The sequence below is a fragment of the Dermochelys coriacea genome, chromosome 5 (assembly GCF_009764565.3).
Source record: "Dermochelys coriacea isolate rDerCor1 chromosome 5, rDerCor1.pri.v4, whole genome shotgun sequence".
NCBI classification, from domain to species: Eukaryota; Metazoa; Chordata; order Testudines; family Dermochelyidae; genus Dermochelys; species Dermochelys coriacea.
The window spans coordinates 30,052,920-30,070,384 of NC_050072.1; positions in this window are offsets into that span (position 1 = coordinate 30,052,920).

A 17,465-nucleotide genomic window follows, 5' to 3' on the forward strand; every position below is an offset into this window, starting at 1 on the left:
AGTTGTGTGGTTGGAGAGGCTGAGTAGTACACACTGTATCAGGTACAAGGAAGGAGGCCCTGAGGTAAGAGTGAAGTGGAGCTTGAGGAAGTAAGGGCTGCTGTGGGGGAAGTAGCCCAGGGAATTGTACATGTCATGTTTCTAAAAGGTCAGCTACCATAGCTGATACTATTAGAGTCCCTGGGCTGGAGCCCAGAGTAGAGGGTGGGCCTGGGCTCCCCCCCCCACCTTTGCCCCCTGTTTAATCACTGAGACTGGGAGACAACAGAGACTGTGCAAGGAAGGATAACTTCTCCTCACCTCCCTCGCTGGCTTATGATGAAAATGGCTCAGTAGACTGTGACCCTTGTCTCTAGAGAAAGAAGGGTTATGTGGAGGGTCACAGTGAGCCTCTGAGGCTAGCGAAATCCGCCAGGAAACGCGGGACCCAATTGTTTTAATGTAATTTAGATGAATGTGAGGATGTGGCTGTCTACTTCTTAGGTAGGTTCCCAACTTTTTAATCACACAAAACTGAACACCCTTGCCCTGCCCCCTTTCCTGCCCCTTCTCTGAAGCCATGCCCCTTCCCTCCCCTTTCTCCGAGGCCCCAGCCCCTGCTCACTCCATTCCTGTTCCCTCCGTCACTCGCTCTCCCGCACATGCACTCACTTTCACCAGGCTGGGGCAGGGGATTGGGGTGAATGAGGAGGTGACGGCTCCAGGTGGGGGTGTGGGCTCCAGGTTGGGGCTGGGATGAGATGTTTGGGGTGCAGCAGGGGGCTCTGGCCTGGGGCCGAGGGGTTTGGATGGGGGAGGGGGTTCAGGGTTGGGGCAATGGTTTGGGGTGTGGGAGCGGGTGATGGGTGCAAGCTCCGGCTGGGTGGTGCTTACCTCAGGTGGCTCCCGGAAGCAACTGGCATGTCATAGATTCATAGATACTAAGGTCAGAAGGGACCATTCTGATCATCTAGTCCGACCTCCTGCACAGCGCAGGCCACAGAATCTCACCCACCCACTCCTATGAAAAACCTCACCCATGTCTGAGCTATTGAAGTCCTTAAATCATGATTCAAAGACTTCAAGGAGCAGAGAAGCCTCCCTCAAGTCAACCATGCCCCATACTACAGAGGAAGGCGAAAAACCTCCAGGGCCTCTCCAATCTGCCCTGGAGGAAAATTCCTTCCTGACCCCAAACATGGCAATCAGCTAAACCCTGAGCATATGGGCAAGATTCACCAGCCAGATACCCAGGAAAGAATTTTCTATAGTAACTCAGATCCCATCCATCTAATATCCCATCTCAGGGGATTTGGCCTATTTACCCTGAATATTTAAAGATCAATTACTTACCAAAATCCCATTATCCCATCATATCATCTCCTCCATAAACTTATCGAGTAGAATCTTAAAGCCAGATAGATCTTTTGCCCCCACTGCTTCCCTTGGAAGGCTATTCCAAAACTTCACTCCTCTGATGGTTAAAAACCTTTGTCTGATTTCAAGTCTAAAGTTCCTGGTGGCCAGTTTATACCCATTTGTTCTTGTGTCCACATTGGTGCTGAGCTGAAATAATTCCTCTCCCTCTCCTATATTTATCCCTCTGATATATTTATAGAGAGCAATCATATCTCCCCTCAACCTTCTTTTAGTTAGGCTAAACAAGCGAAGCCAAGCTCCTTAAGTCTCCTTTCATAAGACAAGTTTTCCATTCCTCGGATCATCCTAGTAGCCCTTCTCTGTACCTGCTCCAGTTTGAATTCATCCTTTTTAAACATGGGAGACCAGAACTGCACACAGTATTCTAGGTGAGGTCTCACCAGTGCCTTGTATAACGGTACTAAAACCTCCTTATCCCTACTGGAAATGCCTCTCCTGATGCATCCCAAAACCGCATTAGCTTTTTTCACAGCCATATCACATTGGCAGCTCATAGTCATCCTATGATCAACCAATACTCCAAGGTTCTTCTCCTCTTCCGTTATTTCTAATTGATGCGTCCCCAACTTATAGCTAAAATTCTTGTTACTAATCCCTAAATGCATAACCTTACACTTCTCACTATTAAATTTCATCCTATTACTATTACTCCAGTTTACAAGGTAATCCAGATCCTCCTGTATAATATCCCAATCCTTCTCCGAATTGGCAATACCTCCCAGCTTTGTATCATCTGCAAACTTTATTAGCACACTCCCACTTTTTGTGCCAAGGTCAGTAATAAAAAGATTAAATAAGATTGGTCCCAAAACCGATCCCTGAGGAACTCCACTGGTAACCTCCCTACAACCTGACAGTTCGCCTTTCAGTAGGACCCGTTGCAGTCTCCCCTTTAACCAATTCCTTATCCACCTTTTGATGTTCATATTGATCCCCATCTTCTCCAATTTAACTAATAATTCCCCATGTGGCACGGTATCAAATGCCTTACTGAAATCTAGGTAAATTAGATCCACTGCATTTCCTTTATCTAAAAAATCTGTTACTTTTTCAAAAAAGGAGATCAGGTTGGTTTGGCACGATCTACCTTTTGTAAAACCATGTTGTATTTTGTCCCATTTACCATTGACTTCAATGTCCTTAACTAATTTCTCCTTCAACATTTTTTCCAGGACCTTGCATACTACAGATGTCAAACTAACTGGCCTGTAGTTACCCGGATCACTTTTTTTTCCTTTCTTAAAAATAGGAACTATATTAGCAATTCTCCAATCATTCGGTACTATTCCTGAGTTTACAGATGCATTAAAAATTCTTGCTAATGGGCTTGCAATTTCAGGTGCCAATTCCTTTAATATTCTTGGATGAAGATTATCTGGGCCCCCCGATTTAGTCCCATTAAGCTGTTTCAGTTTCGCTTCTACCTCTGATATGGTAATATCTACCTCTATATCCTCCTTCCCATTTGTCATGCTACCATTATCCCCAAGATCCTCTTTAGCCTTATTAAAGACTGAGGCAAAGTATTTGTTTAGATATTGGGCCATGCCTAGATTATCTTTAACCTCCACTCCATCCTCAGTGTTAAGCGGCCCCACTTCTTCCTTCTTAGTTTTCTTCTTATTTATATGGCTATAGAACCTTTTACTATTGGTTTTAATTCCCTTTGCAAGGTCCAACTCTACTCGACTTTTAGCCTGTCTCACTTGATCCCTACATGTTCTGACCTCAATTAGGTAGCTTTCCTTGCTGATCCCTCCCATCTTCCACTCCCTGTATGCTTTCTGCTTCTTCATAATCACCTCTCTAAGATGCTTGCTCATCCAGCTTGGTCTACAACTCCTTCCTATGAATTTTTTCCCCTTTCTTGGGATACAGGCTTCCGATAGCTTCTGCAGTTTTGATTTAAAGTAATCCCAGGCCTCCTCTACCTTTAGATCCATAAGTTCTTCAGTCCAATCCACTTCCCTAACTAATTTCCTTAATTTTTGAAAGTCAGCCCTTTTGAAATCAAAAACCCTAGTTGCAGATTTATTTTTGTTAATCCTTCCATTTAGTTTGAACTGAATTAGCTCATGATCACTTGAGCCAAGATTGTCCCCTACAACCATTTCTTCTATGAGGTCCTCGCTACTCACCAAAATTAAATCTAAAATGGCATCCCCTCTAGTCGGTTCAGCAACTACTTGATGAAGGAATCCATCAGCTATCGCATCTAGGAAAATCTGAGCCCTATTATTATTACTAGCACTGGTCCTCCAGTCTATATCTGGGAAGTTAAAGTCTCCCATGATCACGCAGTTTCCATTAGTATTTACTTTATTAAAGACATTAAAAAGGGCTCTATCCATATCCAAATTAGATCCCGGAGGTCTATAGCACACCCCAAGCACTATCGTAGGAGAGGCTTTACTAGTTTTCTTCCCCAATGTAATTTTTGCCCAGACAGACTCTGTCTTATCCATTGCATCGCTTCTTATTTCTTTACATTCTACCTCATCATTGATATACAATGCTACTCCACCCCCTTTACCTTTGTTTCTGTCTTTCCTAAAGAGCACATACCCTTCAATACCTGTAGTCCAGTCATGACTACTATTCCACCATGTTTCTGTTATCCCTATGATATCTGGTTTCACTTCCTGCACCAGTAGCTCTAGTTCCTCCATTTTGTTACCTAGACTCCTCGCATTGGTGTACAAACATCTTAATTTTTGCTGTTTGGCCTCGCTCACATTTTGTACCCTATTAGGCACAGTCATTCTACATCCAGTATAACCTATTAGACTAGTATCCACACCGCCCTCACTCCTTATATACATTCTCCTACCCACGGCTGTATCCATTCTTACTTCATCTTCTTCCCTCTCAATGCTAAAATCTGGCGTGGAGATTTTCTGGACATCTCCCATCCATCTCCCCCCAATTCCTAGTTTAAAGCTCTCTTTATCAGTTGTGCCAGCCTCGATCCTAGAAGTCTGTTTCCTTCCCTACTGAGATGAAGTCCATCCCGAGAGAACTGACCTCTGTCCGTGAATGCCTCCCAGTGGTCATACATCCCAAAGCCCTCCTTATAGCACCACTGCCTAAGCCATCTGTTGACAGTCATAATCTTGTCAGACCTTTGTTGCCCTTCTCTAGGAACAGGAAGGATCCCGCTAAAGATCACCTGAGCCTCAATTTCCTTAAGCGTCTTCCCCAGCCTAGCATAGTCTCCCTTAATACTTTCCAGTGAGAATCTAGCCGTATCATTTGTTCCCACATGAAGGATAATTAGGGGATTCTTTCCCGCTCCCTTTAAGATCCTTTTCAACCTCAGGTCTACATCCCGTATCTTAGCACCCGGAAGACAGCACACCCTTCTATTCTCAGGATCAGCTCTAGTTACAGGCCTATCTATTCTTCTCAATAAAGAGTCCCCGATCACATAGACCTGCCTTTTCCTGGTGACCGTGCTATTCTCCAGTGTCTCCCCTGTTCCCTCTGGCTGCAAGTTCTTTCCATTCCTATTTTCCCTTACAATCTTCTTCAACACATCCTGTATCCTCCTGGGGCTCATATTTGGTGTAGTCTCCCTTGACTCTTCCCCTTTTTCTATAGGGCTAGCCTCTCTTCTCTTCTTCCTTACCCTTCCACCTTCAACAAGTACCTGCTGAGCCCCTTCTTCATTTTCCAACTCTGCAAACCTGTTCCTAAGCTCTATTTCTCCTTCACTAGCCCTTCTTTTTCTCTGCCTGGTTCTTTGAGTCACATGTTTCCACTGACCACTTTCCTCATCCAGTCTCTCCTCAAAATTCCCCAGCCCTGGTTCCATCTGTGAGTCTGAGCTTTTCCCTTCAGATACCTCATATCTTTGCTCCATCATCTGCTCAAACCCCTTCCTAAACTCAACCAGACTTTCCACCTGCATCTCCAAACCTCGGATCTTTTCCTCCATCAGCTCTATCAGACGGCATTTCATGCAGACAAAACTCTTACCGGTTCCCCCCTCCAGGATCATGTACATACCACAGCTTCCACATCCAGTCATCCTCAATGTGTCTTTCACTGCAGGAGTCACTCCCACAGCTGCTTCTGTATCTGTCATCTCCTTCCCACCTAAATCCTGTTAATCTGGGAAACACAAGCCACACAAAAAAGACCACAACCCCCCAGCAAAAGCAAACCCCAAACAAGCACCACAATCCAAACTCCCCTTGCCAACCCCCCCCCTCAAACTCCCCTGTTTAGAACTCTGTTTGCTAGCTCCTGTGCCGCTGCAGCTGTCTGTGACAGCTTCTAGGTTGTCCTTCCAGTTTCTAGGTTCAGGGGTGTCCAGGTGGCTCCATGCGCTGCCCCTGCCTGCAGGCACCACCCCCTGCAGCTCCCATTAGCTGCGGTTCCCAGCCAATGGGAACTGTGGAGTTGGCACTCTGGGCAGGGACAGTGTAGAGAGAGCCCCTGGCCACCCTTGTGCTTAGGAGCTGGATCTGCCAGTCACTTCTAGGAGCTGCGCGAAGCCAGGGCAGGTAGATAGCCTGCCTTAGCCCCGCCACGCTGCTGACTGGACTTTTAGCGGCCCATTAATATCTCCCAGATTGCTTTCAATAGTCACCAGTAGATTGATGCCAATTCCGGTAGACTCCCGGTCAATCTGGAAGGTTTGGCAACCCTATTCTTAGCTCATAGCTGCTGCTCTCCTAATAGGACAAAGGCCTCAGACCTTACAATATGGCTCCAGGAAAAGGCCTTATCCTTACACATGTTGAGGGGCAGCATGGGAGAAAGACAAGCACCTTTGCACTGAAAGTTTAACAAGTGGGAAGCTGGTATCTCTGGCAGAATAGAGGCATCTGAGCTTTTGTTTCTGTGTCTGCATGTCTCACCATCAACTTAAATTTGATGCCAAAATATCATCCCTTCCTGTTCTCCCCTTTCTCTGTTGTTGTGGATCCATCTCCACGCCATTCAAATCTATTAATCTTGCTTTTGTTTTTGATTGTGCCCTCTCTTGACCTGCATATCTAGACTGTGTTTAAATTTTACTGCTTCTTCCTTCATTCCATTTGTAGGATCCCAGCCTTTAATCTCTTTGTGCACACAGATAAAACTATGGTACAGATGAAGGAAGATGGCCTTCTTAGCAGAGTGGAAGAACTAAGAAATAACATTCAAGGCTAGCTAAGAAGGGATGGGGTCCAAGGTAACTATAAAAGCCAAGATTCTAGGCTGAGAATTAAAAATAAGAGAGAAACCACCCAGGAGAGGTTTACATGTTATTAAAATGCTTTGCATAAAGAAACCCCACCAACTCGAAAATTACACTTCTGTCTGAAATTTTGTACTTAATATTTCAAGTAACCCACTAAGATTACTAAAGATAAAAGGAAAAATATTTTTCACTTAATTTTGTACATTTGACAACACCTGTGTGTGTGTGTAAGTGTACATACAATCTCTCTGTTTTGGATATAAATCTCTCTGTTTCATGCTCTAGCATGATAAAATTGTTTGCATGCACTTCTCTGGGCAGGACTCATGAGTTTGCTCTTCCCCAAGTCTTCCAGGAGGATGTTTGCCAGTGGCAGCAAAGTAGAGGCTGCAAGTAAGCATCCACACAGGAGGAAGATGGGTAGGGAGGGTAGTTGGCCCTGTGTGTGCTATGTGGTGTTGCTCTTGGAGCTACCAAATCCCTTGCAATTTAATCCTTAAAGTAATTTAAAAAAAATCATTGCCATATATTTCCAAGAGTGCGCTTTGTATTCTTTTGAAATTCACCCATATAAAAAAAGTGCAATATCCTGTTACTGCAATTTGTTTTATGTTTAACCATGCCATGAAACCATTTTTCATATTTAGAAGGAGCTGCAGGCCACTTTAACAAAAATAGGACCTTATATTTACTGAACATTTTTTCTTTTCATATCAAAAGAAAACTTACATTTCTATTAATATTTTGATTGGAAAAAGTACAATTAAACTAAAATGTAATATTAATTCTTCATTGAAAATTGATTATACTATAACAGAAATGCTGTAGAAATTTATTATAGTTTCCTTCACAGGTGAAAGTAAGCAATTTTATTGATCTTGTGCTTTGGAGAATAATTTCCCTTCCATTTTGTTGCATAAAGAAAGGAATAAATTAACTAATAATTCCTGTCATGGGTTTTTTTTTTCAAAGCAGAAAATAGGAAGAAGGTGCAGGAAAGGTATGCTGTGTATATGGGTAACAATTTGTGCAGCATCTAAAGATGACCTGAAGGAATGAACGTGATGCTTTCACAGCTAATAAGAGAGGATAAGTACTATAATAATCTAAAGAAGAAGAAGAGAATAGGTTAAGAAACAGGGAGCATATCCAGCATTCACAGGCCTCCTCTGCATTGACAATAAACATGCTGGGTGAGCCAGTTTCAAACATGCTTTTTCCAAAATAAAGGACTAAGCAGAGCACTAAAGAAAAAGTACAGGGAGAAAAATGCATCTAAATTTCTGTCGTGGCTAAAGCTCCTTTAAAAAAATGGTATTCTTAACACAAAGACATTGTTTCTGGACTTTCTGCTTTATAAAGTCAGAGAGAAACGACTGTGACTATAAAAACTTGTCTGTATCAAATGGAGAAATGATCGTGGATGAGCCTGTAGCTGAGAGAGCCACAGAAATAGCTTTGAGAAACCAGTAAACCAGCTGCAGCACAGACCCATGCTGCAAAGTGATTGCTAATGAGAGAAAATTGTACTCTTTTGTGCTGTAAAGGCTTCATTTGTATTTTATAATATACTGCAAAAGCAGGCCCAGCACTTCAGTGGGACTGCTAGCAATATGATAAGAGTGCCACAGTGCTGAATAACCAGGCTATGATTTTCATTCATTTGTATAGTGCTCAAAAGGAAACTTAAATGGGTTAAAACAAAGCCACTCAGTTACTAAGCAGAAGGAGGTTCCCTGTCCTTTTAATGTTTTAAAGCATTTTTCTACACATGTGCAACTCCACCAGTGCTACTAAGGGTAGAATCTAGTGCAGAAAGGCAAAGGGATTTAAACTACTGAATTATTTCATATTTATTGCTGCTGGTTTAAAAATATGTCTGAATTCTGTGCCAAGCTTCCCTTAATGGCAGCACTAGCAGAGCTCCAGCAGTGATTCCACTTATATATCGCTAGGATAGACAAGGCTATAATGTGTAACAAAGCAATGTAATAATTTGGTCCAGTGAATGGAATGCTAGTTCTAGTCACATTATTTATTGCTGTAAAATGGTATGAAGCACAGACCTGTAGAGATGGATTCAGTAGAAAGTAGAATACACAAGGTTTTTTTTAAATCCTATTAACAAAAAATAAAGCAAGAGTTTTTTTAAAAATTCTTTTTCATACAGTCATATAAATTGGTCAATATATTAGATTTATTAACTATGATGGAATATTTAAGAAGGTTGGGAAGGAGACAGAGAGAAAAGATGGAAAAAGAAGAACATGGAAGAGAGAGAGCTAAGTTTATCAACTTCTCCCAGGTTCTGTCTCAAGGAAACATTCCAGTTGACATGGATGGTTGGTTGTTTTGGATGCGTAGGTGTATTGCCCTCTCCTCCCACACTGGATGTTTTGGGGAACTTCTAGATGTGCAGTTCCCCTGCCGTCTTATTGATGTGACTGGACGGAAGACACATTCATCACTAGCCAAGTGGTTTTAATAAGGGCTGGTGTAGGCTTGGTGTATACCTCAAATGTGTATAAGCATAACTACACCAGTCAGGGCTGTGAAAAATCACACCCCTTGCCAACACAGCTATGCCGACTTAACCCCCACTGTAGATACAGCTGTTCCAACAGAAAAGAACTTCTGTTGGCATAGCTCCCTTCGTTCAGCGATGTGGTGTTCCTAAACTGGCAGAAAAAACTCCTGTTGATGTTCACTGCATCTACACTAATGGACTATGCTGGCGTAGCTGTGCTAACGTAGGCTCTGCAGTGTAGACATAGCCTTAGTCTCATACATCTTCGGGGCTGCAAGGAAACTTATTTTGCATAAGGCGTGTTAAAATTACCCACTGATACCCTCAGTTGCAGGGTATGCCTGCACTGCAGCTGGGAGTGTGCTTTCCAGTGTGGGTAGACAGACTTACACTAATTCTGCTTGAGCTAGTGTGCAAAAAATAGCAGAATGGCTGGGGTGGCTCAGTTAGACGTCGGGATACAGACCCAGGTTTGTACCTGGGCAGCCAGCCTGAGCTGCCCGTGCTACTTGTGGCCAGGCTACTTTTGTTAGGTGCTAGCTCAGTGAAGCATGTTCCCATCTGCAATGTAGACATACCCTTAGTTTCACATAAACTTCAACATTCCTCTTTGTTGCACTAGGGTGACCAGACAACAAATGTGAAAAATCGGGACAGGAGGTGGGGGGTAATAGGAGCCTATATAAGAAAAAGACCCAAAAATCGGGACTGTCCCTATAAAATCGGGACATCTGGTCACCCTATGTTGCACATGCAGTTTTTCCTTTTCCAACCCTAACTATCATTCTTTCCTCTGTCTCTGTGATAAGGAGCTGTGATGTGACAAATGTAGAATCTGCTAGTACAGGCAGAATACTATCCAGCTCACTCCTCTGTCTAACTAATGTCATACCTGCTGAATGCTCTGCTGTCATGCCACTATAACACATTAATTCCAGCACTGTAAATAGGCTGTTTGGCTGGCAAATAATGCCTTCAAATCCACACACAGGTTCTTCTTCGAGGGATTGCTCATGTTGATTCTAATTAGGTGTGCGCGCGTTGCATGCACAGTTGTCGGAAAGTTTTTCCTGTCGGGTTGGCTGTGGAGCCCCCTGGAGTGGTGCCTTCATGGTGCTGAATATATGCCCCTGCTGACCCGGCCCCTCCTCAGTTCCTTCTTATTGCCAGTGATGGTCGTTGAAACTGCAAGTGCTTGCATAGGAAGTGCTTCCCTTAGCGTATATAGTAGCTGTTAGTTTGTAATTAGTTATAGTTTGTATATATAGTTGTAGTTTGTAGATAAGGTATTGGGGCTGGGGTTACCCCCCAATCCCTTCCTCTGTGTTCTGGGGCATGCTTCGGTCCCAAGGGTTTAAGCCCTGTGGATCCTGCAGGAAGCCTATGTCCATGACTCATGCCTAAAGTCTCTGGGGGAGACACACCAGACAAAGAAGTGCAAGATCCATAAGGCATTCCACCCCAGGACTAAGACCGAGTGAGACTTCCGTCTTAAACAGCTCTTGATGGACTCCGCTCTTTGCCCCCAGCCTACCGTGGACAATCAGGACCCGGCACTGAGTGCGTCCGTGCAGAGTGCCCCAGCCTCCGTATGCGACACAGCGCCAAGGAAGGACTCTGGCCTAAGAGACTCTTGGCACCAGCGCTCCCCGGCACTGCGGGCTGTGGAGACAACCCAGCACTGCTCCCACTCCTCAGTGGCAAGCAGTACAGGAAGACTGATAGGGGTTGCTCCCCTGTACCAAAGACAGTGTGCTGGCAGGATAGCTCACATGATGCCAGTTTTTTAAAAGGTCTCCGGAGGTGACCCAGGTAATTACAGGCTGGTAAGCCTAACTTCAGTACTGGGTAAACTGGTCTGGTTGAAACTATAGGAAAGAACAAAATTGTCAGACCCATAGATGAACATAATTTGTTGGGGAAGAGTCAACATGGTTTTTGTAAAGGGAAATCATGCCTCACCAATCTACTAGAATTCTTTGAGGGGGTCAACAAGCATGTGGACAAGGGGGAATCCAGTGGATATAGTGTATTTAGATTTTCAGAAAGCCATTGACAAGCTCCCTCACCAAAGGCTCTTAAGCAAAGTAAGCAGTCAGGGGATAAGAGAGAAGGTCCTCTCATGGCCTGGTAACTGGTTAAAAGATAGGAAATAAAGGGTAGGAATAAATGGTCAGTTTTCAGAATGGAGAGAGGTAAATAGTGGTGTCCCGCAGGGGTCTATACTGGGCCCAGTCCTATTCAACATATTCATAAATGATCTGAAAAAAGGGGTAAAGAGCGAGGTGGAAAAATTTCCAGATGATACAAAACTGTTCAAGATAGTTAAGTCCCAGGCAGACTGCGAAGAGCTACAAAAGGACCTCTCAAACCTGGGTGACTAGGCAACATGAAGATGAAATTCAATGTTGATAAATGAAAAGTAATACACATTGGAAAACATAATCCCAACCATACATATAAAATGATGGGGTCTAAATTAGCTGTTACCACTCATGAAAGAGATCTTGGAGTCATTGCGGATTGTTCTCTGAAAACATCCATTCAACGTGCAGTGGCAGTCAAAAAAGGGAACAGAATGTTGGGAATCATTAAGAAAGGGATAGATAATAAGATAGAAAATATCGTATTGCCTCTCTATAAATCCATGGTACACCGACATCTTGAACACTGCATGCAGATGTGGTCACCCTATCTCAAAAAAGATATATTGGAATTGGAAAAGGTTCAGAAAAAGGCAACAAAAATGATTAGGGGTATGGAACAGCTGCCATATGAAGAGAGATTAATAAGACTGGGACTTTTCAGCTTGGAAAAAAGACGACTAAAGGGGATATGATAGAGGTCTATAAAATTATGACTGGTGTGGAGAAAGTAAATAAGGAAGTGTTATTTACTCCTTCTCATAACACAAGAACTAGGGGTCACCAAATGAAATTAATAGGCAGCATGTTTAAAACAAACAAAAGGAAGTATTTTTTCACACAATGCACAGACAACCCATGGAACTCCTTTCCAAACGATGTGGTGGAAGCCAAGACTATAACAGGGTTCAAAAAATAACTAGATAAATTCATGGAGGATGGTCCATCAATGGCTATCAGATACGATGAGCAGGGATGGTGGGAATGGGCGACGGGATGGATCATTGAATGATTACCTGTTCTGTTCATTCCCTCCCGGGCACCTGGCATTGGCCACTGTCGGAAGACAGGATATTGGGGTAGATGGACCTTTGGTTTGACCCAGTATGGCTCTTCTTATGTTCTATGCAGGAGCACTGAGCACCAAGAGCGCAGGAGTTAGCACCATCAAGTTCGGTCCTGTTAAGGGGACCGTCGCGTGCGGTGCCCAGCAACACTCCTGAAAGGCTGTCCCAGGTAGAGGAGTTGGAGCTGCCTTCCGTCCCGGAGTTGAAGCTGCCAGGGATCTGATTGCCATGATGGCTCCTCAGCCCCTGGCAGTCCGAGACAAGCCTCTGGTGCCGCAACGACTGGCACCATCTAGAGACAAGCCATCCATGATGAGGCGGTTACCCTCCCCAGTTTGGTACTGCTCCTCACGACACTGCTCCCAGTCTCCCGCACCATGGCACCTTTCGCTGGCACTGGGTTCCAGGTAAGGCTCCCTGACACCAACGGGGTGGCAATCACACTTTTTGACATTGAGGATGGAGTGGCACTGGTCTTCTGCACCTGCTCCTCGGCACTTATCCCCGGCACCAGATCCTCGGCACCAATCCCCCACACTGGACCCTCGGCACTGGTCCTTGTTGCAATACCCACTGGTGCTGCTGTTGTCCTCATGGTTGAGGTCGGCTTCATCGGACTCAGATGTGAAATCCCTATACTCGTGAGGCACAAGTCAGACAGGCACTGACATGTTGCAGGTGCGGTGCCTTGGCACCCCCAGTGGCAGCCATTTGCACAGTGGCCCTTTTGGACCCCTTGGGCTTCTCACCAAGCCCAGGGGTCTTTTTCCAGGGGGTCCGGGTCGGTGGCCCCTGAAAGTCGAGCTCCCCCACCCCCCAGAGACTGACCTATGCCTCAGGGCTCTGAGAGGATGCCAGCACAAGTTCTGCCACCCAACCAGGCCCATGCCATTGCTACAATGGTCACCGCCGAGGTCCTCGGCACTGGATAGGAGGAAGCAAGAGAGCTGGAGGGTCCCCAGACGAGGTGGTGGCAGGGGCTTCGGCCTCGGGGACCCCCTCCCCTGATCGACCACAAGGCCCACCAAGACTTGCTGCGCAGGATTGCCCACAACATGGGGTTGCAGGCAGAAGAGGTGGTTGAACTGGAGGACCCCATGGAGGACATCTTGGGACATCTAGGGTAGCTCTGCCACTGATAAAAAAAGATCCAGAGCAACATTAAGACTCTATGGCAGACCCCTGTATCTATCCCACCTACCACTAAAGGAGTTGAGTGGAAGTACTTCGTACCCTCTAAAGGTTACGAATATCTCTTCTTGCACCCACAGCCCTGCTCCTTCGTCGTGACCATGGTTAACGAGAAGGAGATACAGGGGCAGCAGGGACCGACTCCCAAATCAAAGGAGTCAAAACAGATGGACCTTTTCAGTAGAAAGATCTACTCAGCGGGAGGCCTGCAACTGAGGATAGCTAACCAGCAAGCTATCCTCAGGAGATATAACTTCAACTCTTGGTTCTCCGTGTTGAAGTTTAAGGAGCTGGTTCCATCGGACTCCAGAGTCAAATTTGCAGCTATAGTTGACAAAGGAAAGGCAGTGGCATGGACCTCTTTACAGGCCTCCCTGGATGCTGTGGAGTCAGCCACATGAACCCTTTCCTCTGGGATAGCCATGAGGAGGGGCTCAGGGTTACAGGCATCCAGGTTACCCCCAGAAGTGCAGCAAACCCTGCAGGACCCCCCATTTGACGGAGCAGGCCTGTTCTTGGAGTGAACAGACTTGAGGCTGCACAGCCTAAAAGACTCCCAGGTGATCATGAAATCGTTGGGCATGCACATCTCGGCAACCCAACAGAAACATTTTAAGCTGCAACAACAGCACCAATGCCCCTATCCTCAGGGCTGTCCTTAGGATTTATGGGGCCCTATGCAGTATTATTAAACTGGTGCACCTATGCCCGAAGGCAGCCCGGGCTTGCATGTGTATTTTAGATAAGGGTGGTCTTTTGAAGGATTAATTTAAAAAACGATATGTCTGAAGATTCAAGCATTTAAGATTAAAGATGAATACCCAGATTGTGCATCTAAAAATCTATGCAAGGATTTTTTAGAGATGTGATTTTATTATCTTCAGCAACACACTAATGAAATATTTTTAAAGCAAATTTTAAACTAAGGTCCTGTAGACTAACATGTTCTGAGTAAATATTACAGTAATGCACAACTGTTTTTATCAGTAAATTCAGAAACCTACAGTATATGCCTAGGGGTTGGCAAATACCTGTTAAATGGCTTCATTACCACATGAATGGCTCTTTAACAGTTTCAATGTTGTGCTAATAGGTCTGGCAGGCTGGAAGGTTTTTTCACTCTTAAGTACTAGATCCCCTTCGAAGGAAGACTCATCAGGCTGCAGCAGCCAGCTGTGGTGGGAGCCTGCAGGAAGGGTCAGAACAGGGATAGGAAGACGCGGAAGGGTGGAAACTAAGACCCAGGGGTGCCCCAAATTTTCAGGTGCCCAACAGAGCCGTGTATGCTGTGTATGCCTAGGGACAGCCCTGCCTATCCTCCCTGGCCAAGGCAGGACTTCTACAGGAGGAGGGGTAGGAATGGCAGGCGCAAGCCTTCCCATCCCTTGCCCAAGCAGGGCCAGGGCCCTACCAAGCCATCTTCGGGCTCAAAACAGACCTTTTGAAGGTGCATCCGCCACGACACCGGATCCTTCCCCTTGTCTCTTCAATCGTCTATCCCACTTCTTCCGTACTTGGTCCCAAATAGCATCGGACTGCTGGGTTCTTTGCACAGTAGAAGTGGGATATTCTCTCCAGTTCTGCTCCCCCGTCCCTCCCCTTCCCCATCCCTCTTCAGGGACCCTTCGCATGAGCAACTCGTTATCCACAAGGTGCAGGCGCTCCTTGCCATAGGAGCAGTGGAGGAGGTTCCTCAGGGGCAAAAGATTGTATTCCCGTTATTTCCTAATCCCCAAAGCCAAGGGGGGTCTCAGACCCATTCTAGACCTGTGTGGACTCAACAAGTTCATGGAAAAGATGAAGTTCCACATGATCTCCCTGAGTGCTATTATCCCTTCTCTGGATCCAGGAGACTGGTACGCCACCCTCAACATGAAATATGCATACTTTCACATAGCTATACAGCCTGCACACAGACAATTCCTCAGGTTTGTTGTTGACCACAACCATTATCAGTTCACGATCCTCCCCTTTGGCCTGTTGAAAGCCCCGTGAGTGTTCACCAAGTGCATGTTGGTCATAGCAGCTTTCCTCCAAAGGAGGCAGGTGCAGGTATACCCCTACCTCGACGACTGGCTGCTCAGGGGGCGCTCCAGGGAACAGGTGGAGTCTCAAGTCTAATTGGTCAGATCTACTTTCGAGAATCTGGGCCTCCTCCTCAATGTGAACAAGTCGACTTCGTTACCGACCCAAAGAATAGAGGTCATCGGGGCAGTATTGGATTCGATACAGGCAAGAGCATTTCTGCCAGATGCCTGCTTCCAAGTGATGGCAGACATTATTCAAGGCTTCAGGTGGTACCAGGCCACTTCAGCAAGGGGATGCCTGAGTCTCCTCAGTCACATGGAAGCCTGCACTTACGTGGTCCGGGATGCCAGACTGAGTCTCAGACCCCTCCAAGCGTGGCTCGCTTTGGTCTACCACCTGGGGCGCAACAGCCTGGACTCAGTGGTCACTGTGCCAGAGCAAGTACTCGAGTCTCTCCAATGGTGGCTCGACCCTCAGGCAGCATGCAAGGGAGTCCCCTTCTACAGCTCCCAGCCCTCCTTGTGCCTGGTAATGGACACGTCAGCTCTGGGATGGGGTGCGCATTTGGGAGACCTCCCAACACAGGGCCTATGGTTGCAGGACAAGCTCTCTCTCCGTATCAATATCAAGGAGTTGAGGGCTGTACAACTAGCACACCAAACCTTTCAGGCCCGGCTACAAGGTCAGTGTGTGGCAGTTATGACGGACAACACCACAGCCATGTTTTACATCAACAAGGCCATGTTTTACATCAACAAGGAAGGTGAAGCCCATTCCTCTCCCCTATGTTGGGAAGCCCTCCAGCTCTGGGAGTTATACATAGCCCACTCCATTCGCCTGGAAGTGCCCTATCTCCCAGGAGTGCAGAATGAACTAGCAGACCATCTCAGCAGATCCTTCCATAATTACAAGTGGTCCATCCACCCGGATATCATACACTCCATCTTCCAAAGGTGGGGGTTTCCCCAGGTCAATCTGTTCACCACCCGGAGCAACAGAAAGTGCCCACAATTCCATTCCTTCCAGAAACACAGCCTGGGCTCACTTGAGGATGCTCTGTTCCTGCTCCCCTTGGCGGGACGTCTGTTGTACACTTTTCTGCCGATCCCTCTGATACACAAGGTCCTACTCCAGGTCTGCAGAAACAGGGCAGAGATGATTCTGGTGGCACTGGTGTGGCCTCGCCAACATTGGTACACCACACTCCTGGAGATGTCAGTGGATGCCCCGATCCCATTGCCACTACTTCTGGACCTGATCACAGGACCACGGTCACCTTCATCACCCCAACCTCCAGTCCCTCCATCTCGCAGCCTGGAAGCTTCATGGCTAAACTTCATGGGGTTTAGCCATGAAGTTCTTACCTATGCTTGGAACTGGTAAGACAAGTCCTATGCAGAAGCAGTAAACCCTCCACTAGGGCCACATACCTACCAAGGTGGAAAAGGTTTACATTGAGGTGTAACTGAATGGTGCCCATACCATTCATCCTGAAGTACCTACTGCACCTGAAACAGCAGAGTCTCAAAGCATCATCCATCAAGGCGCACCTTGCAGCCATTTCAGCCTTCCACCTTCGTCTGGGGGTTCTGTCTTCACCAACTCCATGGTTGCCCGTTTTCTCAAGGGCCTGGAATGGTTATAACCACAAATTAGACAATCGGTCCCTGCGTGGGTCCTTAACCCGGTTCTCTTCAGACTCAGGGGGCCCCTTTTTGAACCGCTGGCAATTTGCTCCCTTTTCTACCTGTCGTGGAAGGTTGCCTTTCTGGTCGCCATTACTTCATCAAGGAGAATGTCTGAGGTAAAGGCCCTCACTTCCGACTCCCCCTACATGGTTTTCTATAAGGACAAGGTACAACTCAGACCTCACCCAGCCTTCCTTCCAAACGTGGTGT